Genomic DNA, 11,370 nt, shown 5'->3' on the forward strand with positions numbered 1-11,370 from the left:
CCTCCAGGATTATCGGCCGATGCACCCCGAGTTCCCAGATGAAGATATCATGGCCCTGTTTGAAGAGAAGCGGACGCACGAGGACATAGACAAATGGATTGTTTGCTTCGATGGGGCATCTAATGCTTTGGGCCACGGAGTAGGGATAGTCCTTGTATCCCCGGATGATCAGTGTATTCCTTTCACGGCTAGGCTAGGTTTTGATTGTACCAACAATATGGCCGAGTACGAAGCATGCGCCCTCGGGGTTCAGGTGGCTATTGATTTTGATGTAAAACTACTCAAGGTGTATGGAGACTCAGCTTTGGTGATACGCCAGTTGAAAGGAGAATGGGAAACTAGCGATCCGAAGTTAATACCCTATCAAACTCACATCTTGAGGTTAGCCAAGTACTTTGACGATATTTCCTTTCACCACATACCTCGGGAAGAGAATCAAATGGCTGATGCATTAGCCACTCTAGCATCCATGTTTCAACTTGCCCCACACGGGGATCTGCCGTACATCGAATTCAAATCTCAAGGCAGGCCGGCATATTGTTATGCAATAGAGGAAGAGCAAGATGGGAAACCGTGGTATTTCGACATCAAGCAGTATGTCGAGAACAAAGAATACCCACCAGGGATTTCTGACAATGACAAAAGGACGTTGAGGAGATTGGCTACTAGTTTCTTTGTAAGTGGTACTATCCTGTACAAACGAAACCACGACATGACCCTTCTACGATGCGTAGATGCCAAAGAGGTGAACTTCATGATTGAGGAGATCCACGAGGGTTCCTTTGGGACACATGCCAATGGGCATGCTATGGCCAGAAAAATCCTTAGGGCCGACTATTATTAGCTCACCATGGAAAGCGATTGTTGCGCTCAGGTCAGGAAATGTCATAAATGTCAGGCATACGCGGACAATGTCAATGTTCCGCCACATCCTCTGAATGTTATGTCCGCCCCTTGGCCTTTTTCCATGTGGGGAATAGATGTCATTGGGGCCATTGAACCCAAAGCGTCGAATGGTCACCGCTTCATTCTTGTGGCGATAGATTACTTCACCAAATGGGTCGAAGCAGCTTCTTATACTAATGTCACAAGGAATGTGGTAGTTAGATTCATAAAGAAGGAGCTGATTTGTCGATACGGACTCCCCAGGAAGATCATTACTGACAATGACACCAATCTGAACAACAAGATGATGCAGGAAATGTGCGAGGACTTCAAGATCCAGCATCATAACTCTACCCCTTATCGGCCAAAGATGAATGGGGCTGTAGAGGCTGCAAATAAGAATATTAAGAAGATTGTTCAAAAGATGACAGTGTCGTACAAAGATTGGCATGAGATGTTGCCTTTCGCCCTACACGGATACAGAACCTCGGTGCGAACTTCTACTGGGGCAACGCCGTATTCCTTGGTTTATGGGATGGAGGCGGTACTCCCATTTGAGGTAGAGGTTCCTTCTCAGAGGATAATGGCGGAGTCAGGCCTAGAAGAGTCAGAATGGGCTCAAGCACGCTACGACCAACTTAACCTTATTGAAGGTAAGCGTTTGGCCGCCATGAGCCATGGGCGTTTGTATCAACGAAGGATAAAGAACGCATTCGACAAGAAGGTACGCTCGCGCAAGTTCAACGAGGGGGACCTCGTGCTGAAGAAAATGTCCCATACTGTTAAAGATAATCGAGGCAAGTGGGCCCCGAATTATGAAGGACCGTTCGTGGTGAAAAGAGCTTTTTCTGGGGGTGCTCTGATACTCACCCACATGGATGGCGAGGAGTTGCCCTCGTCCGTGAACTCCGATGTAGTTAAACGATATTACGCTTGAAGTCTGGGGCAATCGAGAGGACCGTTGCATGTTCTTTTAATTCTGAGTTTTTGTTCTTCTTGGTTTCCTCCAGGGATTCCCTTCCTCTGTATTTGTCTCGTTCCTTTAAAAGAAGAAAAGATGGGCGAGGTTTTAGTCCTCCCTTTGGTTTCAAACCTTGTGTTTTAGATTTGTTATAACTTGAGCCCTCTTCGCTCGGTGTATGGGGTGCCCCAAACGCTTATTTAAAATTGAATCTAACCAGCCTTCACTAAAATAAAATCATCGCATTAGAAACATTCACACATGCACATGCACATGCATATCTTGTGATAGCAAGGAGCAGAATCGTCTCAGGCCACGGTCAGAAGTCAAGACAAGTCAATGGTAGAAATCAACCAAGGTAAGACGATGATCGGTCACGATTGGCCGCGTATTATTTGTTTCCTACTTACAGGTACATAGGGACGGATGCAAGTGGGGCTAGGGTCACAACCGACCGATCGTTGCCCCTTCCCGGTGCTAAACAAGCAGAGAACGTCGCTGTAAGGCAGCCCAGTATCCTTTGCGTTTACAGTTTCTTTTACTATTGTTTGTTTTAAATAAGTAATCGAAAAGCCTAATTCTAATTTAAGTAGGTTCAAGTGGGCAAATGCTAACCCATAAGAGGGGGAAGGCATGGATAATGCCCAAAAAAAAAAATGGCAGGTTAGCTCGCCTGGGCAAGCAACCCCTGCACCCAAATTATAAAAACGAGGGAGGGGAACGTTTTTGTATCCAAAAAACTCCCCCCCCCCCCTTCATTCAAAAGAGAGGACTCACGAAGGCTTGCGGTTCTTACTCCCTCAAGCCACTTTTGGTTGCCTTTTGCTTTCATTTTTGGTGTTATTATTCACTCCAACAAGTAAGTATTCAATCCTTGATGTTTTTAGCTTCCCATTGGTATATTTTCTTCATCTTGTGGTGCTCCAAATTGTGAGAATGTGCTTATATTTGTGGGACAGTTTTGGTTTGTATTTATGCTTGTTTTCTGGAGTTGAGGATTTGAATGAGAAGGCCTTAGGCCTATGCTGTATTCTGAAGCAATGGGGCATGCCACATTGTCCCCATCCTCTTGCAATTTATGTCCAAACATGCGCTCACCAAGTGCTCGGTGAAATGCCCCAATGATGTATGAATATGATTTTGTAAAATTGGGAGAGTGGGACTGTTTCTTATATGTAGGTACAGCATAGGAAATTCAAAATAGGTGCCCAAATGCAATTCCAAGCTTAGGAACCCAAACTTGTAGCTTCAATGCAAGGAAACATGCTTATGGCTAGGAATCCAAATTTTGGTTTTAGAATTAGAAAAACATGAAAATTAGGATTTGCTTGTGAGAGTTTTTGCTCGAATTTGGGCTGCCCCATGTTTGATACTTTACATAGAGGTAGCGTGGAAAACACCTTGCAATAGTGTGTATACATAGGTAAATATAAGGAGCATGAAATTCCTAGCAAAGTGTGGATGATTGTCTTCCTAAATGAATGTATGATAGTGTGAATGCCTTTTTTTGAATGCAAATATGTGCAGGATGTAATTAGCTTTCCAATATGCATATAATAAATATGAGTGAAACAGTAAAAATTTGTATGGTGTACTTCAAATGTATGTAAGTAGTTTGTGATAGCAGATGTTTAGGATATAAATTAGGTGCAAAGTTTGACGCAACACTTTGAGCATGGAAGTGTGTTTTCTTTTTTAGAATGTATATAGGTGTATGGCAATTAGAATATATTAGATGTTCTTGTATGTTGACATGGGTAATAGGATACTTTCTACACATGCGCGTGTGCATAAATGGATTACATGAGTTTGGTCTAAATCAGAGGGGCTAGCACGTTTTTTTTGCGTTAAGATAAGCATTATCTTGCAAAACTAACTTCTAAATGTTTGTTCTCGCAAGAAATGGCCCCGAGGAAACATGCCTCAAAGAGATCCAGGAAGGATAAAGCGGCCGAAGGAACCAGTTCCGCTCCCAAGTATGATAGTCACTGCTTTAGGAGTGCTGAACACCAGCAGCGCTTCGAGGCCATCAAGGGATGGTCATTTCTCCAGGAGCGACGCGTCCAGCTCAGGGACGACGAGTATACCGATTTCCAGGAGGAGATAGTTCGCCGGCGGTGGGCACCACTGGTCACCCCCATGGCCAAGTTTGATCCAGACATAGTCCTCGAATTTTATGCCAATGCTTGGCCTACAGAGGAGGGCGTGCGAGATATGAGGTCTTGGGTGAGGGGTCAGTGGATCCCGTTTGATGCAGATGCTATCGGCCAGCTCCTGGGATATCCTTTAGTGCTGGAAGAGGGTCAGGAGTGCGAGTATGGCCAGAGGAGGAACCGGTCCGATGGGTTAGATGAGGAGGCCATCGCCCATTTGCTATGTATACCGGGGCAGGATTTTGCCCGAACTGCTGCCAGGAGACGAGTGTGGATCATGCGCACCAACATGACCACCCTGACTCGGATCTGGATGACTTTGCTGCTCAGCAACATCCAGCCCAGCGACCATAATTCCGACTTTCCCCTGCCGAAGTGTCAGCTGGTGTACGCTATCCTGACGCGGATGAGCATTCACGTGGCTCAGTTAATCGCTGATGCCATCTATATATTTGCAGGTATGGCGCCTACCAGGCACCCTCTGGACCCGGATAAGTCCAACAGGGCCCTGGGATTTCCCGCCTTGATCACAGGACTCTGCCAGTCGTTCGGAGTCCCCGTCGCACCTAGCAAGGTGATTCGGCCGCCCATCACCCGAGCTTTTATTGAGAAGTATTGCACACAGAGACAGGCCCCGGGGGATGTTCCGCAGGCCACAAACGTGCCGCCACCTCATTAGGCTGGTCCAGCCGGATCGTTCAATACGGAGCAGTATTTGCGGCATTTGGTTCGTCAGCAGGCGGCCAACCACCGGGCTCATGTACAAACCTGTGATTGTCTTTACTAGATGAGCCTCAGCCTGCAGAGCCAGGGTTTTACTTCTTTTTCTTGCCCTACTCCGGACCAGTTCAGGGCAGAGGTCGCATGGCCTGGAGATTGGCCTGAGGCCCGGGCAGGAGAGGCGCCAGCAGAGGCTCCCGACGAGGCAGATGAGGCCCGCGAGGACGAGGAGATGACCGATTTACTTGATTTCTTAGGAGGGAGCGGAGCCACATGATTGGGAGATCCCTTGATCCTTATTTCTTTTTGTTTCCATTTTTTTTTTGTTACATATCATCTTATTTTTGTTTGACTAAGGGACTAACGTTTGTTTCATTTTTTTACTTTTTTTTTGTACATACATATCGTTTGAGTTGTTACGTCGGTACTTGTTTCATTGTTGTCAATAGTGTTTGTTGAAATTCCGGAACCGTGTAGAGTTTTTCATTTGGGAACGTCGTCCTAAAAATAAAATGAACCGAAAATCCTAATAAAAAGTCATGTTCATAAAGAAAAGAAAAAGGTTTTTATTTATACATGTATGTAAAAGGAAAATGTGTATAGAAGGTTTTTGTGTGTAAATGATGCGTGGAAAGGAATTCTTGTGTGTGTGAGCAACGAGTGTATATGAAGAAACTTTTGTATGAACCATAAGTGTGTGTTGGGAAAAATGAAAAATCTTTGAATGTAAATAGGGTTTGTATATAGACCGTGTGACGTAAAGAGAAGAGTTCTAATGCGTGTATAGAAAAAGTTTGTCATGTATAAAAATATAGATGTACAAAGGAAGGTTTTCCTCATAAAGGACCACAGGTGTATAATTTTAGTGAATATATATAAAAATAAAACAAAAAGTAAAAAGAAAGAAAGACCGCGAAGTTCGACATGTTAAGAAGTATAAATCATTCGTAAAGAGCAAACGCATCTTCTGGAAACAAGGGACTGATGCTAAGAGTTTATTTTCCGGAATAAACTGAGATAAGGATGGATGAATTCAATGAACTGATGAAAGAACATAACTTGGAAACGTTGGGTCTGTCTGGGTAAATTCCCAACCGTAGTATCACAATGCCATAAATGGGATGCTTGAGGGCCCACCTGGCTGTAGCCATGACTAATTTTGCACGTTGTTTTCAAATCATCATTGTCACGCGTGCCTTATGGAATAATGTGGAAGTTCGGCCCGAAATCGACACCTTGACACCCAAATTTGTTTCACCCCAGATCTCAAGATTGGGGTTCCCACGATAAAAGACCCCATTGAAACACAACCTTAGACCTTTTTGAACCTTGGCCTGTAAAAAGGAATCCTCATTCTTTCCCCCGAAGCAAAGGACAGTGGAATCTCCTCTAGGGAGAGCGAATAGAATGCTAAAACCCTATTTCCCAAAGAAAGGGATGGGAAAAGAAAAGTGAAAAGAAAGAAAAGGAAGAAATGGAAAGAAAGAAAAAAGAAAAAAAGGAGAGAGATGAAAATAAAGAAAACAACAGAAGAAAGGAAAGAAGGATTCCCGATCAAAGATCGAAAGGAAGTAAAAGGGGAAAAGAAGCAATTCTCGATCAATGAAAGAAAGAGGATAGAAATTCTTCAAGCCAGATTGCCACTCAAAATCATTCTCGACTGGCAATATCCCACCCCATAATAACAAAGAGGAAAAGACCGAAACACCCAGCTTCCTCTCCAAAAACCCTAACCTCGAGAAAATCCTATTGGTCCGTGATCGTACGTTTGATCTTTGATTCGATAGCAAGTCGCGTGCAAAATAGAGTCATGGTGCAGTTATGGTTTGGGAATAGGATAAAACACTTGCCTTGTGAGTTTTATACACTATGAGTGATTTATTTTCAGCTTAGCCCGATGTTTCCCTTGCATGTTCATTTGAAAGCTAAAAGTTGACATCCTACCTTTCATTCTCGGTTACAAGGAAGATTACCCTTGGCACAAGTATATTGTTTCTTTAAGATATGGTGCTCTCGTGAATAATTTATTTTTCTTTGCAAAAAGCATGTTTGCTTTTGTAGGTGGAAAGACCCGGTGGATCGTTCGGTCCTGCCAACCAATCTTTTTCGGAGCCCCATGAATTGCGTTTTCGTTCATGTGTCCTCCACCTTCGAGTTTGGAGCCATGCGTGGTGATTGCTTAGTGCAATTCTCCATTCTCAACCCTTTTTCAGAGCCCCATGAAATGCGTTTTCGTTCATGCGTCCTCCACCTTCGAGTTTGGAGCCATGCGTAGTGATTGCTTAGTGCAATTCTCCATTCTCAATCTTTTTCGGAGCCCCATGAATTGCGTTTTCGTTCATGTGTCCTCCACCTTCGAGTTTGGAGCCATGCGTAGTGATTGCTTAGTGCAATTCTCCATTCTCACCCTTTTCCGGAGCCCCATGAATTGCGTTTACGTTCATGCGTCCTCCACCTTCGAGTTTGGAGCCATGCGTAGTAATTGCTTAGTGCAATTCTCCATTCTCAATCTTTTTCGGAGCCCTATGAATTGCGTTTTCGTTCATGCGTCCTCCACCTTCGAGTTTGGAGCCATGCGTAGTGATTGCTTAGTGCAATTCTCCATTCTCAATCTTTTTCGGAGCCCCATGAATTGCGTTTTCGTTCATGTGTCCTCCACCTTTGAGTTTGGAGCCATGCGTAGTGATTGCTTAGTGCAATTCTCCATTCTCAACCCTTTTTTGGAGCCCCATGAATTGCTTTTTCGTTCATGTGTCCTCCACCTTCGAGTTTGGAGCCATGCGTAGTGATTGCTTAGTGCAATTCTCCATTCTCAATCTTTTTCGGAGCCCCATGAATTTTGTTTTCGTTCATGTGTCCTCCACCTTCGAGTTTGGAGCCATGCGTAGTGATTGCTTAGTGCAATTCTCCATTCTCAATCTTTTTCGGAGCCCCATGAATTGCTTTTTCATTCATGCATCCTCCACCTTCGAGTTTGGAGCCATGCGTAGTGATTGCTTAGTGCAATTCTCCATTTTCAACCCTTTTTCGGAGCCCTATGAATGTTATTGCCTAGCACTGTTCATGTGCCCTCCACCTTCGAGTTTGGAGCTTTGTTTCATGATTGTCTAAGTGCGGACCCTCAAGGCAATCCTCCATTCTCCACCTTTTTTCAGAGCCCCATGAATGTTATTGCCTAGCGCTGTTCATGTGTCCGCCATTATCAAGCGCGAAGCCTCTGGTGACTGGGAAATAAGTTCTTCTGTTGTTTTCCGGATCGGTTCCTTCGCCAAATATGTGTATATTTGTATATGTATATTATATTCATTGTTCTTGTTGTTGTTTGTATTTTGTTTTGTGCAGAAGAAAAAGAAGGAGTAGAGACGAGAGTCGTCATCACGGAAAGGGCAGGACGGGCGAAATCAGTGTCCTATCTTTGCTTTCCTCTTATCTCCGATGAGAGGTAAGTAAAGAGGGGCAACTGTCATACCCTAATTTCGTCCGGGGATTATTACTTGATGACATGCAACCTTTGGTTAGCCGCTTTGAGATACTTGGCGTCCTTTGTTGCACAATAAATGAAGTCCCGAGACTTTTCAGAAATCAAAAGGAAGCAGGTTTGCGCGATCCGTGAAATTCCGTGATGTGGCGAAAATCGAAAAGAGGTGTTTTTGTGCAATCCGTGAGTTTCCGTAACTTCTTCGAAAGCTAAAAAAGAGTAAATACATAATCTGTAAGAATTTGTAACCTTGCGGAAGGAAAATAAGTATCGTTACGAAATTTGTAAAGTTTCGTAACGTTACGGAAAAAGAATTACCATAAAATAGAAGGGGGTGCATTTAGTAAAAAACGGGGTGCAAATAGAAATCTGGCCCACTTGGGCCTTCCAAATCCTTCCTCCAGAAGGCTGTTGCTTGTGGAGGAAGCAACCTTGCTCGCCTAGGCGAGCTGGGTGGCAAGCTCCTCCCCTATTTTGCTATAAATAGGGGGAGGAGTGAAGAAGAAAAGGGTTCAGCCTTCTTGGCACTTCTCATTCTCTCGAAATTGCTGAGGAAAATTATTTCCGTGAAGAAAATCCAAGCCGAGGCGCTTCCGTAACGTTTCCGTGAGTAATTACGCGAAGATTCTCGACCATTCTTCAACATTCATCGTTCGTTCTTCGTTTTCTTTAGTCTTCAACGGGTAAGTACCTCAAACCGAGCTTTTCAATTCATTCTATGTACCCGTGGTGGTCCACATTTTGTTTCATGTATTTTTATTCTCGTTTTCATTTGCTTTTTATACCCCCTTTTGACGTGCTTAAGCCATTTATTTAAGTCATTTCTTGCCTAATCTAAAAATAAAATAAATTTCCACCGATCATTTGAATTGTATCATCCGTTAATTTCGGTTAAAATGAATTCCGACCGTTCGGTCGTGCCGTAACCACGTTGGAAATAAAAAAAGAGGTAAAATAATAATATAATAATCAAAAAAATACCTTTTAGTAAAGTAAAGCGAAAAATCAATCGGACGTTTTCTCTTTGGGATTTCTCATTCTTAATTGAATTGACTAATAACTAAAGTGAAACTAAGGCTAAAATCAACTCGCCTAGTCAAGCTCGTCCACAAAAATAGGTTTTTGAAAGTTTATCATTTCAGTTTCTTACCAAGTAAAATGGATCATTTTTAAAGTCCAACGCCTTAAAATGATCACCTTTCAAGTAAAAAGAATCACTTGATCCACGCATAAGAAAGAACTACGTAGGTCTGATTTCCTCTTCGATAGAGGGTACGTAGGAGCAAAAGCCCCGCTTTTGTCGACCTCAAAAAATAAAAAGAAATAAAAGTTAAGGTAATACAATTTCCACAATTCTAAAAAATAGGCTGTTGTCCTTTGAGACAAACGTGAGAGGTGCTAATACCTTCCTCAAGCGTAAATACAACTCCCGAACTTAGAATTTTCATTTTGACCGGTTTCCTTCGGTTTTTCTGACGTTTTCCACAAATAAACGTTGGTGGTGACTCCGCGCATCTTTCCTCCTTTGGAAAGCGCACCCGTGAGCCTCGCCTTCGCTCGCCCGCAAAAGGGCACGTTGCGATAGCATCCAACAGAGGTATGTTTACCTTTACTTTCCTAAATGTTTCCAAGATCTTCTTCTCTGCCTCTTCCATTTTTTTGTTGGAAATTGCTCTTGGAGGGAATGGAAGAGGGATATGCTGCTTCTCTTTAGATTCACCTGCATAGAAATTGTTAGGTAACTTACTCTTTCAATTTTTCTCATCATCTTTTTCTGGAGTAGAGTGAGGATGGGTAGGTTCATTTGCGGATGAGGAAGATGTTGCTGGATGAGGTCCTTGACACTGTTTTCCTGACCTCAATGCAATGGCACTCACATTTTTGGGATTATGGACAGATTGAGAAGGTAATCTGTTAGAATTCTGGGACTGTTGTTGATTTAACTGTGTAGCCTATTGTCCCATCTGATTAGTTAAGCTCTGAATGGAGGCTTTGGTTTCTTGTTGAAACTGCATGTTTTGCATAGTCATTTGTCTCACAAGTTCTTCAAGGGAAGGTTGCGGAGGAGCCTCAACTTTTTGCTGTTTCTGGGGCTGTTGCTGTTGTTGCTGCTGGATTGGTGAAGGAACGTATGGTCTACCTGGGCCAGCAGAATTCTGGAAATAAGGTTGTTGTTGTTGCTGTTGTTGTGAAGGACTCGGCCATCTAAGTTTGGGATGATTCCTCCACCTGGGATTGTACCTGTTGCTGGAGAGGTCATAATTGTTCTGTTGTGGCTGATTTTGCTGCTGAGGTTGAGGAGGTCTATTGTAGATGTTTGCAGCATAAGCTTCAAGCTGTTCAATTGCTTCAAATTGTTGCACAGAAGGGCAAAGGTCTGTGTGGTGGTCGGCAAAGCAGCATAAACCACAGAGTCTGCGACAGGTGCAGATTTTTTATTCATGGCCAGTTGGGTTACCAGGTTAACCAAGGCATCTAGTTTACCTTCAAGCTTCTTAGTCTCACCTGATGAAGATGAATTCGTGGCTACTTCATGAACTCCTCTAATGACAATAGCATCACTTCTGGCACTAAATTGTTGGGAGTTGGAAGCCATCTTCTCAATTAAATTTCTGGCTTCAGCAGGGGTCATGTCTCCAAGGGCTCCACCACTGGCAGCATCAATCATACTCCTCTCCATGTTACTAAGTCCCTCATAGAAATATTGAAGAAGGAGTTGCTCAGAAATCTGGTGGTGAGGGCAGCTTGCACACAATTTCTTGAATCTTTCCCAGTACTCATACAAGCTTTCTCCACTAAGTTGCCTGATGCCTGAAATGTCTTTTCTCATGGCAGTGGTCCTAGATGCAGGGAAGAATTCCTCCAAGAACACTCTCTTAAGGTCATCCCAGCTGGAGATGGATCTGGGAGCAAGGTAGTACAACCAATCTTTTGCCACTCCCTCTAGTGAATAAGGAAAAGCCTTTAGAAAGATATGATCTTCCAGGACATTAGGGGGCTTCATGGTGAAACAAACAATATGGAACTCCTTAAGATGCTTATAAGGATCTTCACTTGCAAGACCATGAAACTTGGGCAGCAAATGTATTAGTCCAGTCTTGAGAACATATGGAACATCCTCATCAGGGTACTGGATGCACAAGCTTTCGTAGGTGAAATCAGGTGCAGCCATT

General features: G+C 43.5%; 1 non-coding gene across 1 annotated transcript; it reads left to right on the plus strand.

Moving 5' to 3' along the window:
* Positions 1-10,923: 10,923 nt before the first annotated feature.
* LOC112999453 (small nucleolar RNA R71) lies at positions 10,924-11,030 on the plus strand. The gene has a single exon (XR_003264640.1). It is a non-coding gene; the product is annotated as a small nucleolar RNA R71 (small nucleolar RNA).
* The last annotated feature ends 340 nt before the right edge of the window (positions 11,031-11,370 follow it).

The sequence above is a fragment of the Glycine max genome, chromosome 14 (assembly GCF_000004515.6).
Source record: "Glycine max cultivar Williams 82 chromosome 14, Glycine_max_v4.0, whole genome shotgun sequence".
Taxonomy (NCBI): Eukaryota; Viridiplantae; Streptophyta; class Magnoliopsida; order Fabales; family Fabaceae; genus Glycine; species Glycine max.